We start from the raw sequence: 21,675 nt of genomic DNA, 5'->3' as shown, positions 1-21,675 counted from the left end.
AATAAAATAGGGATAGAGATACTTATGTAATTCATTGGTAGGAATTTCAGATAAGCGAATGGAGATGCTTTTCGTTCCTCTGAACCTCTGCTTTCCTGCTATCTTCATCCAATCAGTCTTACTCCTTTCCATGGCTGGCTGTATGCAAGGGCATCACCGTTGTCAGTGGCTACATCCCCTCCTCTCAGTGAATAATATGCTCACGCACCCTGTCACGGCACGGCTATTCATCTGTCGGTTCTCGATCATGCTGGAATAGGATTCACCCTCCTTTTGCGTCTGTCACTAACGCCCAACAATCGCGAGTTTGAAGCTCGTCACAGTCATTCAATCATTGAATCCTACTCAGAATACCACAGACAAGGTTTAGACCTTCCGGATTCTCTTGAATGCCGCCATCATTCTAGCTTACGCCACGAAGATTCTGGTTAGGAGATCTAAGAGATACTCATTCTAGCTTAATTCATGTAGAACAGAAGTGTTTGTCAGGCACGCGTTCATAAGGGAGATGGTGATGAGCGTCACACATAATCATCACCTTCATCACGTTCTTGGGTGCGAATGGATATGTTAGAAGAGAAATAAGAAGAATTGAATAGAAAACAGTAGTACTTTGCATTAATCTTTGAGGAACAGTAGAGCTCCACACCTTAATCTATGGAGTGTAGAAACTCTACCGTTAAAAATACATAAGTGAAGGTCCAAGCATGGCCGAGATGGCCAGCCCCTCTGATCTAAGAACCAGGCGTCCAAAGATGATCCTAAGATCCTAAGATGATCAAAAGATGCCTAATACAATAGTAAAAGGTTCTATTTATAATAAACTAGCTACTAGGGTTTACATGAGTAAGTAATTGATGCATAAATCCACTTCCGGGGCCCACTTGGTGTGTGTTTGGGCTGAGCTTAAGTGTAGCACGTGCAGAGGCCATTTGTGGAGTTGAACGCCAGTTTCTATGCCAGTTTGGGCGTTCAACTCTGGTTTTGGATCCTTTTCTGGCGCTGGACGCCAGATTTGGGCAGAAGGCTGGCGTTGAACGCCAGTTTACGTCGTCAATTCTTGGCCAAAGTATGGACTATTATATATTGCTGGAAAGCCCTGGATGTCTACTTTCCAACGCAATTGGAAGCGCGCAATTTCGAGTTCTGTAGCTCCAGAAAATCCACTTTGAGTGCAGGGAGGTCAGAATCCAACAGCATTAGCAGTCCTTTTTCAACCTCTGAATCTGATTTCTGCTCAAGTCCCTCAATTTCAGCCAGAAAATACCTGAAATCACAGAAAAACACACAAACTCATAGTAAAGTCCAGAAATGTGAATTTAACATAAAAACTAATGAAAACATCCCTAAAAGTAACTAGATCCTACTAAAAACATACTAAAAACAATGCCAAAAAGCGTATAAATTATCCGCTCATCACAACACCAAACTTAAATTGTTGCTTGTCCCCAAGCAACTGAAAATCAAATAGGATAAAAAGAAGAGAATATACTATAAATTCCAAACTATCAATGAAACAGAGCTTCAATCATATGAGCGGGACTTATAGCTTTTTGCTTCTTGAATAGTTTTGGCATCTCACTTTATCCATTGAAGTTTAGAATGATTGGCATCTATAGGAACTTCAGATTTCGAATAGTGTTATTGACTCTCCTAGTTCAGTATGATGATTCTTGAACACAGCTTCTTTATGAGTCTTGGCCGTGGCCCTTAGCACTTTGTTTTCCAATATTACCACCGGATACATAAATGCCACAGACACATAATTGGGTGAACCTTTTCAGATTGTGACTCAGCTTTGCTAAAGTCCCCAATTAGAGGTGTCCAGGGTTCTTAAGCACACTCTTATTTTGCTTTGGACCTTGACTTTAACCGCTCAGTCTCAAGTTCTCACTTGACACCTACACGCCACAAGCACATGGTTAGAGACAGCTTGGTTTAGCCGCTTAGACCAGGATTTTATTCCTTTAGGCCCTCCTATCCACTGATGCTCAAAGCCTTGGGATCCTTTTTATTTGCCCTTGCCTTTTGGTTTTAAGGGTTATTGGCTTTTTCTGCTTGCTTTTTCTTTTTCTTTCTATTTTTTTTTCGCCTATTTTTTTTTCTTTTTTTTTTCTGCAAGCTTTGTTCTTTGCTGCTTTTTCTTGCTTCAAGAATCATTTTTATGATTTTTCAGATTATCAAATAACGTGTCTCCTAGTCATCATTCTTTCAAGAGCCAACATATTTAACATTCTTAAACAACAACTTCAAAAGATATATGCACTGTTCAAGAATACATTCAGAAAACAAAAAGCATTGTCACCACATCAATATAATTAAACTAAGTTCAAGGATAAATTCGAAACTCATGTACTTCTTGTTCTTTTGAATTAAAACATTTTTCATTTAAGAGAGGTGATGGATTCATAGGACATTCATAACTTTAAGACAAAGTTACTAACTACTAATGATCATGTAATGAAGACACAAACATAGATAAGCACATAACATAGAAAACGAAAAACAGAGAAAGTAAGAACAAGGAATGAGTCCACCTTAGTGATGTCCTTGAGCTCTTCTATGTCTCTTCCTTGTCTTTGTTGCTCCTCCTTCATTGCTTTTAGATCTTCTCTGATTTTATGCAGCATGATGGAGTGCTCTTGATGTTCCACCCTTAGTTGTCCCATATTGGAACTCAATTCTCCTAGGGAGGTGTTGATTTGCTCCCAATAATTTTGTGGAGGACAGTGCATTTGAGCTCCATGACTGGGCTCTCTTGCTTGCTCCATCTTTTTCTTAGTGATGGGCTTGTCCTCTTTGATGAGGATATCTCCCTCTATATCAATCCCAGCTGAATTGCATAGGTGGCAAATGAGGTGAGGAAAGGCTAACCTTGCCATGGTGGAGGACTTGTCAGCCACCTTGTAGAGTTCTTGAGGTATAATCTCATGAACTTCCACCTCTTCTCCAATCATGATGCCATGGATCATGATGGCCCGGTCTATAGTAACTTCAGACCGGTTGCTAGTGGGAATGATTGAGCATTGAATAAACTTCAACCATCCTCTAGCAATAGGCTTGAGGTCCAATCTTCTTAGTTGAACCGGCTTGCCTTTGGAGTCAATCTTCCATTGAGCTCCTTCTACACATATGTCCATAAGGACTTGGTCCAACCTTTGATCAAAGTTGACTCTCCTTGTGTAGGGGCGTGCGTTCTCTTCCATGTATGGCAAGTTGAACGCCAACCTCACATTCTCCGGACTAAAATCTAAGTATTTCCCCCGAACCATTGTAACATAGTTCTTTGGATCCGGGTTCTTAATTTGATCATGGTTCTTGGTGATCCATGCATTGGCATAGAACTCTTGAACCATTAGGATGCCGACTTGTTGGATGGGATTTGTTAGAACTTCCCAACCTCCTCTTTGAATTTCATGTCGGATCTCCGGATACTCATTTCTTTTGAGTTTAAAAGGGACCTCAGGGATCACCTTCTTCTTGGCCACAACATCATAGAAGTGGTCTTGATGGGCTTTGGAGATGAACCTTTCCATCTCCCATGACTCGGATGTGGAAGCTTTTATCTTCCCTTTTCCTCTTCTAGAGGATTCTCCGGTCTTAGGTGCCATCAATGGTAATGGAAAAACAAAAAAGCTATGCTTTTACCACACCAAACTTAGAATATTGCTCGCCCTCGAGCAATAAACAAAAGAATAGAAGAAGAAGAAGAAGAAATATGGAGAGGGAGATGTGGTTTCGGCCAAGGGGAGTGTAGAGGGGTGTGTTGTGTGAATTTGATGAAGAATGGAGGGCTTTATATAGGGAAGGGAAGGGGGTATTGTTTCGGCCATATGGGTGGGTTTGGGTGGGAAATTGGTTTTGAATTTTAAAGGTAGGTGGAGTTTATGAGGTAGGTTTATGGGGAAGAGTGGATGGATGTGAGTGGTGAAGGTTTAGTGGGAAAGAGGGATGGAGGTGATTGGTGAGGGGTTTTTTAGGGAAGAGTGTTTATGGGGTTGTGTGAAAGAGAGAAGAAGTGAGTGGAGGTAGGTGGGGATCCTGTGGGGTCTACAGATCCTGAGATGATCCTGTGGGGTCCACAGATCCTGAGGTGTCAAGGCATTTACATCCCTGCACCAATTTAGGCATGTAAAATGCCCTTGCACACAACTCTGGGCGTTCAGCGCCAGGTTGGTGCCCATTTTGGGCGTTCAACGCCGCTTTGCTGCCATTTCTGGCGTTGAACGCCAGAACCATGCTTGTTCTGGGCGTTCAGCGCCAGGATGCTCCCATTCTGGGCGTTCAGCGCCAGAACTATGCTCTGTTCTGGCGTTTGAGCGTCAGACAGATGCTCCTCCAGGGTGTGATTTTTCTTCTGCTGTTTTTGATTCCGTTTTCAATTTTTATATTTATTTTGTGACTCCACATGATCATGAACCTAAGAAAACATGAAAAACAATAAAAATAAGAATTAGATAAACATTGGGTTGCCTCCCAACAAGCGCTTCTTTAATGTCAATAGCTTGACAGTGAGCTCTCATGGAGCCTCACAGATGTGCAGAGCTTTGTTGAGACTCTCCAACACCAAACTTAGAGTTTGGATATGGGAGTTCAACACCAAACTTAGAGTTTGGTTGTGGCTTCCCAACACCAAACTTAGAGTTTGACTGTGGGGGCTCTGGTTGACTCTGCTTTGAGAGAAGCTTTTTCTGCTTCCTCTCCATGGTTGCAGAGGGAGATCCTTGAGTTTTAAACACAAGGGAGTTCTCATTCCATTGAAGGACTATTTCACCTCTGTCAACATCAATCACAGCTCTTGCTGTGGCCAGGAAAGCTCTTCCTAGGATGATGGATTCATCCTCTTCCTTTCCAGTATCCAGGACTATGAAATCAGCAGTGATGTAAAGGCCCTCAACCTTTACTAATACATCCTCTACTTGTCCATAAGCCTGTTTTCTTGAGCTGTCTGCCATCTCTAGTGAGATTTTAGCAGCTTGCACCCCATAGATTCCCAGTTTCTCTATTACAGAGAGGGGCATGAGGTTTATTCCTGAACCAAGGTCACACAGAGCCTTAAAGATCATGGTGCCTATGGTACAGGGTATTATGAACTTTCCAGGATCCTGTCTCTTCTGAGGCAATGTCAGTTGATCCAGATCACTTAGTTCATTAATGAACAAGGGAGGTTCAACTTCCCAAGCATCAATGCCAAATAATTTGGCATTCAACTTCATGATTGCACCAAGAAACTTGGCAGTTTGCTCTTCAGTGACATCCTCATTCTCTTCAGAAGAGGAGTACTCATCAGAGCTCATGAAGGGCATAAGGAGGTTCAATGGGATCTCTATAGTCTCTAGATGAGCCTCAGAGTCCTTTGATTCCCCAGAGGGAAGCTCCTTATTGATCACTGGACGTCCCAGGAGGTCTTCCTCCTTGGGATTCACGTCCTCTCCTCTCCTCACAGGTTCGGCCATGGCTCTTATGTCAATGGCCTTGCACTCTCCTTTTGGGTTCTCTTCTGTATTGCTTGGGAGAGTACTAGGAGGGATTTCAGTGATCCTTTTACTCAGCTGGCCCACTTGTGCTTCTAAATTTCTAATGGAAGACCTTGTTTCATTCATGAAACTTACAGTGGCCTTAGATAGATCAGAGACTAAATTTGCTAAATTAGAAGCATTTTGTTCAGAGTTCTCTGTCTGTTGCTGAGTTGATGATGGAAAAGGCTTGCTATTGCTAAACCTGTTTCTTCCACCATTATTAAAGCCTTGTTGGGGCTTTTGATCCTTCCATGAGAAATTTGGATGATTTCTCCATGTTGAGTTATAGGTGTTTCCATAAGGTTCACCTAAGTAGTTCACCTCTGCTATTGCAGGGTTCTCAGGATCATAGGCTTCTTCTTCAGAAGATGCCTCTTGAGTACTGTTGGATGCAGCTTGCATTCCATGCAGACTCTGAGAAATCATATTGACTTGCTGAGTCAATATTTTATTCTGAGCCAATATGGCATTCAGAGTATCAACTTCAAGAACTCCCTTCTTCATAGGCGTCCCATTATTCACAGGATTCCTTTCAGAAGTGTACATGAACTGGTTATTAGCAACCATGTCAATGAGTTCTTGAGCTTCTGCAGGCGTTTTCTATAGGTGAATGGATCCACCTGCAGAAGTGTCCAGTGACATCTTTGATAGCTCAGATAAACCATCATAGAATATATCCAGGATGGTCCATTCTGAAAGCATGTCAGAAGGACACTTTTTGGTCAACTGTTTGTATCTTTCCCAAGCTTCATAGAGAGATTCACCTTCTTTCTGTCTGAAGGTTTGAACATCAGCTCTAAGCTTGCTCAGCTTTTGAGGAGGAAAGTACTTGGCTAAGAAAGCCGTGACCAGCTTATCCCAAGAGTTCAGGCTGTCTTTGGGTTGAGAATCCAACCATAATCTAGCTCTGTCTCTTACAGCAAAAGGGAAAAGCATGAGCCTGTAGACTTCAGGATCTACTCCATTAGTCTTAACAGTATCACATATCTGCAAGAATTCAGTTAAGAATTGAAAAGGATCTTCAGATGGAAGTCCATGAAACTTGCAGTTCTGCTGCATTAGAGAAACTAATTGAGGTTTCAGCTCAAAGTTGTTTGCTCCAATGGCAGGAATGGAGATGCTTCTTCCATGTAAATTGGAATTAGGTGCAGTAAAGTCACCAAGCATCCTCCTTGCATTATTATTATTTTCGGCTGCCATCTCCTCTTCTTGTTTGAAAATTCCTAACAGGTGCTTACTGGTTAGTTGTAATTCAGAGTCCTTTTAGGTTCTGGATCTGCTTCAACAAGAATATTCTTGTCCTTGCTCCTGCTCATATGACAAAGAAGAAGGCACAGAAAAATAATAATAATAGATATCCCCTTTTTTTTTCTTTTTTTTTTTTTTTTTTGAATGAGGGAGAGATGTTAGTAGATGAATAAAAAAATAGAAGGAGATGAGAGAGAAGAAAATTTTCGAAAATAATTTTTGAAAATAGTTTTTGAAAAAGGTTAGTATTTTTTTCGAAATTTTTTTTTTTATAAAAAATAAAAATAATTAGTTAATAAAAAAGAAATTTTTGAAAAAGAGGGAAGATATTTTCAAAAATTAGAGAGAGAGAGAGAGTTAGTTAGGTAGTTTTGAAAAAGTTAAGAAACAAACAAAAAGTTAGTTAGTTAGTTGAAACAAATTTGAAAAGATAAGAAGTTGGGAAGTTAGAGAAGATATTTTGAAATCAAATTTTGAAAAAGATAAGATAAGAAGATATTTTTTTTGAAAAGATATGATAGAAATTAGTTTTTGAAAAAGATTTGATTTTTAAAATCACAATTAATGACTTGATTCATAAGAAATCACAAGATATGATTCTAGAGCTTAAAGTTTGAATCTTTCTTAACAAGCAAGTAACAAACTTCAAATTTTTGAATCAAAACTTTAATTGATTATGTTATTTTCGAAAATTATGATATGAAATAAGAAAAAGGTTTTTGAAAATTATTTTTTTGGAATTTTCAAAAATAATCATGAATTTTGAAAAAGATTTTGAATTTTGAAAAAGATTTTGAAAAAGATAAGATTTTCAAATTGAAAATTTGATTTGACTCATAAGAAACAACCTGATTTTAAAAATTTTTGAAAAAGTCAACTCAAATTTTCGAATTTGATGAGAGAAAAAGGGGAAGATAATTTTTTGATTTTTGAAATTTTTATGAAAAACATGAAAATTATGCAATGCATGAAATTTTTAGATCAAAACATGTGATGTATGCAAGAATGCTATGAATGTCAAGATGAACACCAAGAACACTATGAATGTCAAGATGAACATCAAGAACATAATTTTGAAAAATTTTAATGCAAAGAAAACATGCAAGACACCAAACTTAGAATTCTTTAATGCTTACGCACTAAGAATTCAAGAATGCATATGATAAACATGAAAAGACACAAAACAAAAAATCATCAAGATCAAACAAGAAGACTTACCAAGAACAACTTGAAGATCATGAAGAACACCATGAATGCATGAAATTTTCGAAAAAAAATGCAAGATGCACATGCAATTGACACCAAACTTATAACATGACTCAAGACTCAAACAAGAACACAAAAAATATTTTTTTGATTTTTATGATTTTCTAATTTTTTTTGGATTTTTGTATAATTTTTTTGAAAACATTTGGGAAAAAGGAAGTAATGAATTCATAGTCCTCAATCAAAATCCTGGGAATTAGACATGGCTTTATGGCCAGTCAAGCTAAAACATGTTATATGAAACACTAGAATTCATTCTTAAAATTTTTGAAGAAAAATATATTTTTGAAAATATTTTTTTTTTTTTTCGAAAACAGGTGAGAAGATTTTTGAAAGATTTTTGAAAAATTTTTGAAAATAAAACAGAAAGAAAATTACCTAATCTGAGCAACAAGATGAACCGTCAGTTGTCCAAACTCGAACAATCCCCGGCAACGGCGCCAAAAACTTGGTGCACGAAATTGTGATCTCCAGGCTCGAACAAATCCTGGTAATGGCTCCAGGGCTTGGTGCTCTGATCTTAATTCATAATTGTCACAACTTCGATACAACTAACCAGCAAGTGCACTGGGTCGTCCAAGTAATACCTTACGTGAGTAAGGGTCGAATCCCACGGAGATTGTTGGTATGAAGCAAGCTATGGTCACCTTGTAAATCTCAGTCAGGCAGATATAAAGTGGTAATGGTGTTTTCGAATATGATATAATAAAATAGGGATAGAGATACTTATGTAATTCATTGGTAGGAATTTCAGATAAGCGAATGGAGATGCTTTTCGTTCCTCTGAACCTCTGCTTTCCTGCTATCTTCATCCAATCAGTCTTACTCCTTTCCATGGCTGGCTGTATGCAAGGGCATCACCGTTGTCAGTGGCTACATCCCCTCCTCTCAGTGAATAATATGCTCAAGCACCCTGTCACGGCACGGCTATTCATCTGTCGGTTCTCGATCATGCTGGAATAGGATTCACCCTCCTTTTGCGTCTGTCATTAACGCCCAACAATCGCGAGTTTGAAGCTTGTCACAGTCATTCAATCATTGAATCCTACTCAGAATACCACAGACAAGGTTTAGACCTTCCGGATTCTCTTGAATGCCGCCATCATTCTAGCTTACGCCACGAAGATTCTGGTTAGGAGATCTAAGAGATACTCATTATAGCTTAATTCATGTAGAACAGAAGTGTTTGTCAGGCACGCGTTCATAAGGGAGATGGTGATGAGCGTCACACATAATCATCACCTTCATCACGTTCTTGGGTGCGAATGGATATCTTAGAAGAGAAATAAGAAGAATTGAATAGAAAACAGTAGTACTTTGCATTAATCTTTGAGGAACAGCAGAGCTCCACACCTTAATCTATGGAGTGTAGAAACTCTACCGTTAAAAATACATAAGTGAAGGTCCAGGCATGGCCGAGATGGCCAGCCCCTCTGATCTAAGAACCAGGCGTCCAAAGATGATCCTAAGATCCTAAGATGATCAAAAGATGCCTAATACAATAGTAAAAGGTCCTATTTATAATAAACTAGCTACTAGGGTTTACATGAGTAAGTAATTGATGCATAAATCCACTTCCAGGGCCCACTTGGTGTGTGTTTGGGCTGAGCTTAAGTTTAGCACGTGCAGAGGCCATTTGTGGAGTTGAACGCCAGTTTCTATGCCAGTTTGGGCGTTCAACTATGGTTTTGAATCCTTTTCTGGCGCTGGACGCCAGATCTGGGCAGAAGGCTGGCGTTGAACGCCAGTTTACATCGTCAATTCTTGGCCAAAGTATAGACTATTATATATTGCTGGAAATCCCTGGATGTCTACTTTCCAACGCAATTGGAAGTGCGCCATTTCGAGTTCTGTAGCTCCAGAAAATCCACTTTGAGTGCAGGGAGGTCAGAATCCAACAGCATCAGCAGTCCTTTTTCAACCTCTGAATCTGATTTCTGCTCAAGTCCCTCAATTTCAGCTAGAAAATACCTGAAATCACAGAAAAACACACAAACTCATAGTAAAGTCCAGAAATGTGAATTTAACATAAAAACTAATGAAAACATCCCTAAAAGTAACTAGATCCTACTAAAAACATACTAAAAACAATGCCAAAAAGTATATAAATTATCCGCTCATCACTAACTTAAGCATCAGAGTCTCTTGCAGGTACCCCGCACCTTCCAGTGACGAAGGAATAGCAGTGCAGCTAGATCAATAAGTTGGACGCGACAGCACCAGCTGCCACTCACCGGCTGGACACGTCGGCACCGACCTGTACAGAAGATCTCGACCGAAATCGACCTCCAGTTTCAGGTAACCATCGGAACATTGGCACCGTTGCCGGGGAACCTGGAAGTCATCCCATCACCATGGCAGACGAATAGGATAACAACCACAACTCAGATCTAGAGAACAGAATACCGCACAAAAACACGGATGCCACACCAAAGGACACTCCAGAATCTAACGGAGACAAAAACTCATCACATCCGGGAGTAATAGAAGCACTTCAAGATCACCTAAAGCAACTCGAAAAAGAAAACCAGTACCAACAAGAAGTCGCAAGGATCTACAAAGAGAGGTAAGGCGACGTCGAAAATTAGAAGATAAACTCCTACAACTTGAAGCCGATCTCAAAGCAAAAGCTACCCGGACCACCCCTGAGGACAACTCTCGCAAGGATCAAGATCCATTCACTAGGGAAATCATGAAGACTAAAATCCCTAAAGACTTCAAACTTCCGGATATAACTTTGTTTGATGGCACTACAGATCCCAACCATCACCTCAGCAACTTCAGAAGCAGAATGTACCTCACCGACGGCTCAGACACCGTTCGCTGCAAAGCTTTTCCAACGACTCTCACAAAGACAACAATTAGATGGTTCGACAGCCTACCTCCAAAGTCCATCTCCAACTTTGACGACTTGGCCAAAAAATTGCTGGCCAGATTCTCCATCCAAAAAGACAAGGCTAAGCATGTTCCCAGTCTACTAGGTATCAAGCAAGGAGATCGGAAAAGTCTTCGCAACTACATGGAAAGATTCAACAAAACATGCCTAGACATACAAAGCTTACCAACAGAGGCTACCGTCATGGGCCTCATCAACGGCTTACGAGAAGGACCTTTCAGCCAATCTATATCAAAGAGATATCCCACATCCCTAGATGAGGTACAAGAGCGGGCAGAGAAGTACATCAACATGGAAGAAAATTCCCGACTTGGAGAAGCCTCGAAATTCAGTTTCACCTACCGAGATAAAGATAAAGAATCCAAGAAAAAGGAAGATCGAACGGGCGAAAAAATAAAAAAATATCATAATTACACCCCTCTTCGGGTGTCCCTTGTGGATATTTACAAAGAAGTCTATAACACAGAAAAGATACCCCCAACTCGACCACTCAAAGTTAAAAGAGGAGGAGGAAATCGGAACAAATACTATGAATATCATTGGGTCCGAGGACATTCCACCAATGAGTGCTTCGACTTAAAAAACATCATAGAAAAATTAGTGAGGGAAGGAAAACTAAATCGGTATCTAGCCACCCGAGATGATGAACAAAGAAAATGACGAAGAGATGAAGATGTCGGACGAGCTGAGCGATCACCTCGTACGACAGAAAGACATGTCCATATGATACACGGAGGATTTACAGGAGGTGGAATTTCCAAATCATCCCACAAAAGATACCTCAAAGAAGTATATCATGTCGAAGGGAAGGAGGAAGCACCCGACATCCTTGTAATCACGTTCACCAAAGAAGATGCATCTGGTATCATCTCAGGACACGACGATCCCATGGTCATCATCATTATACTGGAAAACGCCAATCTCCACCGCACATTAATAGACCAAGGGTGTTCTATCGACATCTTATTCAAAACTGCCTTCGACAAACTCGGCTTAGAAGAAAAGGAGCTTAGAGCATACCCGAACAGCCTGTTCGGACTGGGAGATACCCCAGTACAACCACTGGGATACGTGTCACTACATACAACTTTCGAAAAAGGGAACCAATCCAGAACACTCAAGATAGACTACATTGTGGTCGACGTGAGTTCAGCCTACAATGCCCTAATAGGTTGGACAACACTAAATCAACTCAGCGCAATAGTCTCGACTCCACAACTATGCATGAAAATCCTAACTACAGAAGGGATAGCTACGATAAAAGCATATCAAAAGATGGCACGCCGCTATTATAACGAAAGTCTAAACCTCAGAGGTAGAGGAGAAGAGTTCCATACAATTGAGCTTGGTGGAGTTCAGAGACGAGAAGAACTCCGTCCACAGCCTGAAGGAGAAGTAGAGAAAGTTTAGATCGGATACACCTCGGACAAAACAACTAATATTGACACAATTCTGAAAGGAAACGCATAAGAATTACTAGTACAGTTCTTACGAGATAATGTCGATCTTTTCGCATGGAAAGCTACAGACATGCTAAGCATAGACCCCAAGCTAATGTGTCACAAGTTGGCGGTCTATCCAGGATCTCGGCTGGTATAGCAGAGACGAAGAAAACTTGGGCCAGAACGATCCCGAGCTGTGGAAGAACAGGTACAAGCACTACTGGAGGCAGGATTCATGAGGGAAGTCAAGTACCCACTATGGTTGGCTAACGTCGTCTTGGTGAAAAAATCAAATGGAAAGTGGTGAATGTGCACCGACTATACAGATCTCAACAAAGCCTGCCCAAAAGATCCTTATCCACTCCCAAGTATCGACGCCCTAGTGGACGCCTCATCCGGATATAAATACCTCTCATTTATGGACGCATATTCCGGATATAATCAAATTCCTATGTACCCACCAGATCAAGAAAAGACCTCATTTTTAACACCAAAAGCAAATTACTGCTACATAGTGATGCCTTTCAATGCGGGAGCTACTTATCAAAGGCTGATGAATAAAGTCTTTTCAAATCACATCGGGAAAGTTATGGAAGTCTACGTAGACGACATGTTAATAAAGACACAAAGTGAAGAGACATTGTTGTCCGACCTAGCCCAGGTGTTCGACACCATAAGGAAGCATGACATGCGACTCAATCCTGCAAAATGCACCTTCGCAGTAGAAGCAGGCAAATTCTTGGGCTTTATGCTCACATAAAGAGGATTGAAGCAAATCCGGATAAATGTCAAGCTATACTCAAGATGAAGAGCCCAACCTGTGTCAAAGAAGTGCAGTAACTCAATGGGAGATTGGCAGCCATATCCAGATTCTTAGCAGGAGTAGTGATAAGATTTCTCCCCTTCTATGCTACTTTAAGGAAAGGAAAGAAGTTCGATTGGACAACAGAATGTGAGCAAGCCTCCAAGAATTTAAAGAATTCTTGGGACGGCCACCTATCCTATCTCAGCCACGAGAAGGAGAACCACTCGTATTATACCTCGCGGTAGGAATTCGGGCAATAGCCTCAGCACTAGTCAGAGAAAACGAAAGCGGGCAACAACCCGTCTACTTCATTAGTAAAGCGCTGCAGGGATCCGAGCTGAACTACCAAAAAATAGAAAAGTTTGCCTATACTCTCATACTAACATCTCGACGACTTCGCCCGTACTTCCAGGCTCACACCATAAGGTTCGAACCGACCAGCCTATAAAAGGGATACTGCAGAAAACAGATCTAGCAGGCAGAATCTTACAATGGGCAGTCGAGTTATCCAAGTTCGACCTCCAATATGAAGCTCGGACAGCAATCAAATCGAAGTACTTGGCCAACTTCATCGCAGAATTCACAGATACCTTGGAAGCCCCCACAGAATGGAATCTCTACGTGGACGATTTTTCGAATAAGAAGGGAAGCGGCGCAGGTGTGATAATAAAAAGCAACCAAGGAACCCAAGTTGAGCTCTCCCTCAAATTTGGATTCCCGGCCTCAAACAACTAGGCGGAATATGAAGCGTTACTAGCTGGTTTAAAACTGGCTAAGGAGGTTGGAGCTCAAAAACTCAACATCTTCAGAGATTCATAAGTAGTCACCTTACAAATAATAGGGAGCTACCAAGCCAAAGATCCCACCATGAAAAAGTATTTGGATAAAACCAAGGAACAGCTCAGACAACTCGGGGAATTTAAGATCTGCCACATACCCCGCGAACAAAATGCCCGAGCTGACGCACTCTCAAAACTAGCCAGCACCAAACCAGGGGCAACAATAGAAGCCTCATCCAGGAAATGCTCCAAAACCCGTCAATCTCGGAAGAAGAAAAAGTCCTAGCCATAACAGATGAAAAGGAGGCAAAGAGGTTAAAACGGGAGGCTCAGTACTACACTATCATAAATAACACCCTGTATAAAAGAGGGATCTCAATACCACTATTAAAATGTGTGCCGACCTCCCACACAAGGGAAGTTTTAGAGGAAGTACACAGTGGCATTTGTGGTAATAATCTCGGAGCACAAGCCCTCACCAAAAAAGTACTCCGGGCGGGATTTTATTGGCCAACTCTACAAAAGGAAGCTACAGAGTTTGTAAAGACATGCCCACCATGCCAGAAACATGCTAACTTTCACATCGCCCCGCCAGAAGAGCTCATCAGCGTAACTTCACCTTGGCCATTTGCAAAATGGGGACTCGACCTTCTCGGACCCTTTCCTCAGGGATCGGGACAAGTTAAATTCCTCATAGTAGGGGTAGATTATTTTACAAAGTGGATCGAGGCAGAACCCCTAGCTAATGCTACTGCTCAAAGAAGTCGAAAATTCCTATATAGAAACATTGTCACAAGGTTTGGGGTCCCATACTCCATCATCACAGACAATGGCACCCGATTCACAGATGCAGGCTTCAGGAAATTAGTAGCCAACTTGAACATAAAATACCAGTTCACCTCCGTCGAACACCCTCAAGCCAATGGACAAGCCGAAGCTACCAACAAAGTCATATTGGCTGGGTTGAAACGGAGATTGCAAGATGTAAAGGGAGCTTGGGCTGAAAAACTTCCACAAGTCCTATGGGCATATCGAACTACGCCACATTCCACCACAAACGAATCACCATTTCGATTAGCGTACGGAGTGGAGGCAATGATCCCTGTAGAGGTCGAGGAAGGGTCGCCTAGAGTAGTCCACTACAATGAAGAAGCCAACTCTCAACTTCAAAGAGAAGAGCTCGACCTACTTTCGGAAATCCAAGAAAGAGCTCGGATCAGGGAAGAAGCGCTAAAGCGCCGAATGGCTTCGAGATATAATCAAAAAGTAGTGCCAAGAGGTTTCGCTGAGAATGATCTCATCCTAATCCGAAAGGATATTGGAACAACTCGACCCGGAGAAGGAAAGCTGGCAGCAAACTGGAAAGGACCCTACCGAGTCATAGAAGTACTTGGGAAGGGCTACTACAGACTGTCCGAACTCGATGGACGAGAGCTTCCCAGATCATGGCACGCCTGCAACATAAGAAGGTACTATAGCTAGAGAAGGTAAAAGATCTCACCATAAGATGCACTCTTTTTCCTGAAAAGGTTCTTTAATGAGGCACCAAGTTGAGATCCAGAAATTACCCGACTTGAAGGGATGAAAAATTCCCTCATGTATATACTTCCACTTTCTTTTGAATAAAATATATTTTAGATATTCTACAAATTCTCAAGACGCATTAATCTGAAGCATTCATCATTCGATTATAAAGCAACAGATCGGCAGAAAGTGAAAAACAGATTCACTGCACGATCACGATAAAAGACCAATAAAGATGAAAACGCGATTCATCTAAAGGTCGACCAAACAATGATAGAAACCACCTTCTACAAATCGGCAAAGATGAACACAAAATAATGCAAGAAGTTATCGAAAGTGATCCGGAAAAAGAACCTGACGAGGTCTTATGGATTACTAAATAATAATTTAAAGACTGGCCGACGTTGAAAAATCAGACCAAGTCAACCCAAGTTATCAGCAAATCCCTGGAAAGAGGTCTGGCCAACCCTATAAAAGAGGAATTTCTATAACTTATAAGATATCGACGTGACGAAGTCGGTCTCCTACAAAAAACAAGTTATAAAAGTAATCCCTGAAAGAGACTTGACAAAGGTCCAAGAAAGAGGATTACAAAAACAACTTAGAAGAGGACGATGTAAAGAAGTCAACCTCCTACAAACAAGTTATAAAAGTAATCCCTGAAAGAGACCTGACAAGGTCCAAGAAAGAGGATTACAAAAATAACTTAGAAGGGCCCGACATGACAAAGTCGGCCCAAAACAAAAAGTTATAGAAGTAATCCCTGAAAGAGGCCTGAGAAAGGTCCAAGAAAGAGGATTACAAAAATAACTTTGAAAGAGGACGACGTAAAGAAGTCGACCTCCTACGAAAAGTTATAAAAAGTAGTCCCTGAAAGAGACCTAACAAAGGTTCAAGAAAGAGGATTACAAAATAACTTAGAAGATATCAACATGATGAAGTCGGTCTACTACAAAAATAACTTGGAAAAGGACGACGTAAAGAAGTCAGCCTCCCAACAAAAACAAGTTATGAAAATAGTCCCTAAAAGAGGTCGGACAAAGGCCCAAAAAAGAAGACTACAAAAACCACTGGAAAGAGGGCCAACGTAAAGAAATTGGTTATGGATAAATACAAGTAAGAGCAAGCAAACCGAAATACGAATTGGATCCGTGCATCTACGACCTCCAAGTAAAAAGCAGTTCAAAGAGGCCGAGCAGCAAGGCTCCAGTATTCTAAAAACCCAGAAATGTGCCAAGACATGTGTGAACAAGCATGCTATAGAATAGAATATTATAAAACTTCAGGGTCAAGCCCAAAAGCTTGAAAGCCACTTGTTTTTTAAAAACAAAAGTTGCTAAACAAGCAACCAAAAGGAGTACCAACAGTTAGCAAAATATTCAAAATAAAGAGTTTTAAAGCCCACAAGCCGGGCCAACTACGCAAATATCCAAAGAAAACTCAGCTAAAGATTAGAAGACTTTTTAGCAGCACCAGTCTGGGGTGAAGGAGGGGGAGCCTGGAGAGGCACAGCATCCACGGTACCATCATCCCAGTTCAAGATCTGACAGTCCGGATCAGAAACGGAATGACCAACCTCGGCCGGAGGAACTGTAGAAGCAGACACCTTGGAAGAAAGCACAAGGGGAGGATCAAGATCATCATTATCTTGGTCATCGGGGACAATCGTACCGTCCCTCACAACATTGTCCAAGCTAAAGAGAGTAAGGTCAACCTTAGGAGCAAGAACTTGAACTTGCTCTTTTAAATTATCATAGGCAGCGTTCACGCTGCCGACGAGGTGACCTTGGAGCTCGGAATAGTCTACTCGGGCAGACTCCAGCTCCTCCCTCAGATGCACCACCTCCCGATAAGATGTAACGTAACTGTCCTTATGCCTCAATGCCGTGTCCTCGGCCAACCGCACAGAAGCTGCCAGAGCAAGGGAACTCGCCTTTTCGTTCTCCAGATCCTTCTCCAACTTGGCTACCTTTACCTCAAGCTCTTCCTTCAGGCCCTTCATCCAGTCGAACTCCTGTTTAGCCTCCTCCATAAATTCTTTGGTGGCATGGAGAGGAAGATTCTGAGCAGTTCGATATAGGGCAGCCCCCATATATGCCATTTTAACACTGTTTCGGGTCATAAAATCCAGATGGTGAAGGATTGATACATCATCCATGGGGAGGGCACCGTAGGGAGCGATTTGCTGATCTACGAACTCGATTGCATTAAAATCAGGGGCGTCAAGGTTAAAGGCCTCAATTGTTTTTTGTTTCTTGTTGGGAGGAGCACCAGAAGTAGTGGCAGAAGTCTGTGGAGGATCCTTCAGACGAACTCGAGGAGTGGGAATCACCTTCCTCGGCCCAGGAGAACTCGGCACGGGCGGCTTCAATGGAACTTGCGAAGATCCCTCTCCGGCCGCCTTGGCCGAGATGTCTTGAGCAGCAGCAGCCTTCTTCTTCTTCTTCTTGTAGGCCTTCATGGAATCATTGTTTTTTGACATCTCTGAAAATACAGAATCAACCATAATGATGAGTTACAACCTAGGAGAAGCAAAACTAAGAAACAAGTATAAAAACAAGTCAGACAGTACCCAAAGCAGTTCGAACCAAAGATGGATCACTCAAAAATCTTTTTGTATCCAGATGGGGTGGTTCCCCCCACAAATCTTCAAGAACAACTACAAAAGCCCGCTCAACCTCATTAAGCATCTCCCATGTATAACGAGGCACTCTTACATTCTTTTGCCACTCTAGAGGAAAAGTAGGCTCGTCATTCTCATCAAGAAAAAAGGGGCGGACCCCCTCAATAGCACGGACTCGGAAGAAATAATTCTTAAAATCCTTAAAAGACTCATCGTACATGGCAAAAATTTTATGCCCCTGGGCCGACCTGAAAGAAACCCAGGAAGCTTTCTTTTTGGAAGAACCTCCAGGCATGGCTGAGACAAAAAGATAGAGGAAAAGAGTTTGAGAAGGTGTTGTGCCTAACTCTTGGTAAAGCAGTTGAAATATCTTGATAAAACCCCAGGAATTCGGATGAAGCTAGGATGGAGCAATGTTACATGACCACAACAAGTCGGTCTCGAAAGTAGTAAAAGAAAAAGTAACGTCCAACTGGCTGAAGAAATATTCATAGGCATAGAAGAAGGGACGCTCTCCCTCGACGGAAGTAGGAAAACAAGCCCTCTCATCAGAGTCAGGAGCTACAAGCTCATAATCCCTCTCCCGAGCACTGTTACCACAAATCCTATGACGTTTCCTCAGCTCTACACAAAATTTAGCATCCACGATAGAGACACACATTAGGACAAGGGAGTCCAGCCAATCGAACATCCCCTCGGGAACTTTAGAAGAAATCTCTACAACGTTATTGCGAGAAGACATGAGGCCAACTAATCCTACAAAAAGAAAAGAAGATTGGATTACTAAAAAAACATCTCGAAGGAGGGGCAAAGCAACTCGACTAAAACGATACAGACGAACAAACAGGAAAGGAAAACCCCAAGACTCAAACCAAAGTCCTGAGGCATCCTTTGGAGGTAGTGGCAAAGCAAGGTTTTAGGAAAAATCTACAGCTTTCGTCCCGGCATTTCCCAAACAAGAAAAGAAGATTTCAAGTAGACAAACGTTTTGAAAAAGGGAAGTAAAAACACAAAAGTCATCCAAGCCACTATCTTTCTACAGTCTATCAGCAAAAAGCATTGTCGACATCAAAAGAGCCAAGCAGAAAATCGCCAAAGACACAACCTTTTTCAGAATCAAACAAAAACCATCATCAAAAGCACAAGCAAAAACGGTGATAACATGCAAAAGCCCTAAAAGCATCAAGCAATAGGGAAAGCGAAAAAGTTCATACGAAAGACGAAGAAACTCCCAAAACACACAATACAACAGCAATTAGGCGCAACAAAAACAGAAAGATCCAAACTTTCTCCAAGCAAAATCAAAATTTCACCACAAAACCAAAGCCAAAGCAGCGAAAGAGAAAAGTAATTGCAAAATGGAACTAACCTGGAGAAATGAGAAGCTCCAGAAGAAGTAGAAAGGAAGGAATCGCTGGATCGTTGGAAGATACTACAACGCAAGAAAAGACAGAGACTGAGAGAACGAAGGAGTTACAAAGAAAAAGGAAGAAGAGAAACCATTTTTCTGAAGAAGCAAAATTCAAAATAAATCCAAGAGAAACGGGGCAATTAATACCAATTAATGAAGGTATTAAACCCTCGCACATTCCCTAAAACAAAGCGCTAATACAAAAGCGCGCATTTTTAGAGAAAAATGTTCTACATTCAAAAAGCTCTACAAAGAAAGGAATCGACAAAAGTGCTCGAGTTTGGCTTCGCTATAAAAAGTTCGAAGTAAAAAAACTCGACCTCAAAGCAGAAGACCGAGCTCAAGTAGGGGCACTGTTCATACCCTGGATCGAGCTGTCCGACCCGGGATGTTTGGCGACATGACGACCGACCTCTTCAGGTCCGACTATCCGATCTCTTCTTAAAGAGATCGGCCAAATCAATAGGAAAGCCCAATAAAGGGCCCAAATAGAGGAACACGACCCAAATCCAAAGGCAATCCAAGCTTATGAAGATAAAGGAGGTTCCCTTGAAGATAAGTTGACTTCACCCAAAATAAGATAAGATAAGATAAGATAACTAACTTATCTTATCAGAAAGGTCAGCCCACACTACTATAAATACACTGGAGCACCCAGGTATAACTCATACTCTGATTCTACTAAAAACCTGTTTAATACCCACGCTAACTTAAGCATCGGAGTCTCTTGCAGGTACCCCCCACCCTCCGGTGACGAAGGAACAGCAGTGCAGCTAGATCAATAAGTCGGACACGATAGCTCCGGCCGCCACTCACCAGCAAGACACGTCGGCACCGACCTGTACAGAAGATCTCGACCGAGATCGACCTCCAGTTTCAGGTAACCCTCGGAACAACTACTTTGTAGCTTCTCCGGAGTTTAGCATGAGGACATGCTAATGTTTAAGTGTGGGAAGATTGATAAACCACTATTTTATGGTTTATCTTGTGCTTAATTGAGTAGTTTTTATCAATTCTTTACTCACTTATTTATATAATTTGCATGGTTTTACAATTCCTTCCTGATTTCGTGATATAGTTGAAAACATGTTTGATAGGCCTTTAAACTGTCAATTTTAATTACCCTTTATTACCATTCGATGCCGTGATCTGTGTGTTAAGTGTTTTCAGGCTTTATAGGGCAGGAATGGCTTAGAGGATGGAAAGGAAACATGCAAAAGTGGAAGGAACGCGAAAAATAAAGTTTTGAGAAGCTGGCAGCAACGGGCACGCATGGGCGACGCGTATGCGTGCCTAGCACAGAAGACAAACGACGCGTACGCGTGATAAGGAATTTCGCCAAACGACGTGCACATGTGACCTACGCATAAACGTAACATGCACCACGTGCAGAAAGTTGCAGAAAGCGCGATGCCGGCAATTTTGGGCTGAGTTTGGACCCAGTTTTCAGCCCAGAAAACACATATTAGAGGCTACAAAGTGGCGGAATCATTCGATTCATAAGGAGAACATTCATTCACATTAGCTAGGTTTTAGATGTAGTTTTCTAGAGAGGGAGGCTCTCCCTTCTCTCTAGGTTTTAGGATTCTTAGGTTTAGTTTTTTTTAATTTCAGATTTTTACTTTATTTCAATTTAGCTTCTCTTCTACTTTTAATTATTCTACTACTCTAGTTTATCTTCTCTTGTTGATTTATTTATTTTCCTAATTTAGTTTATGAATTCTCCATGTTAGATTGGATTTCTTATTTAATGCAATTTGAGGTATTTCAGATTTATGATTGTTTTCTTCAATTTATGTTCTTAATGCTTGCACTTGGTTGTTTGGAATTTATTATCTCTTATTAGTTCTCTATGTTTTTATGTTGTGCCTTCCAAGTGTTTGATAAAATGCTTAGGTGGATTTTAATATAGATTTTAGATTCTTAGCTTGAATTGAGTAATTGGAGACTCTTGAGTTATCAAACTCCTTTGTTAATTGATAATTGGAACTTGCTGGTTGATTTGGATCCCTCTAAAGCTAGTCTTTCCTTAGGAGTTGACTAGGACTTGAGGAATCAAATTGATTAGTCCACTTGATAGTTAGAGGTTAACTACGTGGGAGCAATGAACAATTCTCATCACAATTGATAAGGAAAACTAGGATAGGACGTCTAATTCTCAT

General features: G+C 41.2%; 1 non-coding gene across 1 annotated transcript; it reads left to right on the top strand.

Moving 5' to 3' along the window:
* Positions 1-6,215: 6,215 nt before the first annotated feature.
* Positions 6,216-6,323, top strand: LOC148553384 (small nucleolar RNA R71). Its single transcript, XR_015893816.1, has one exon. It is a non-coding gene; the product is annotated as a small nucleolar RNA R71 (small nucleolar RNA).
* Positions 6,324-21,675: the final 15,352 nt, after the last annotated feature.

This window comes from Arachis ipaensis, chromosome B7 (assembly GCF_059453495.1).
Source record: "Arachis ipaensis isolate K30076 ecotype BB chromosome B7, ASM5945349v1, whole genome shotgun sequence".
Lineage (NCBI taxonomy): Eukaryota > Viridiplantae > Streptophyta > Magnoliopsida > Fabales > Fabaceae > Arachis > Arachis ipaensis.
The sequence above is the reverse complement of the archived record's forward strand: the minus strand, read 5'-3'. Positions and strand labels throughout refer to the sequence as shown.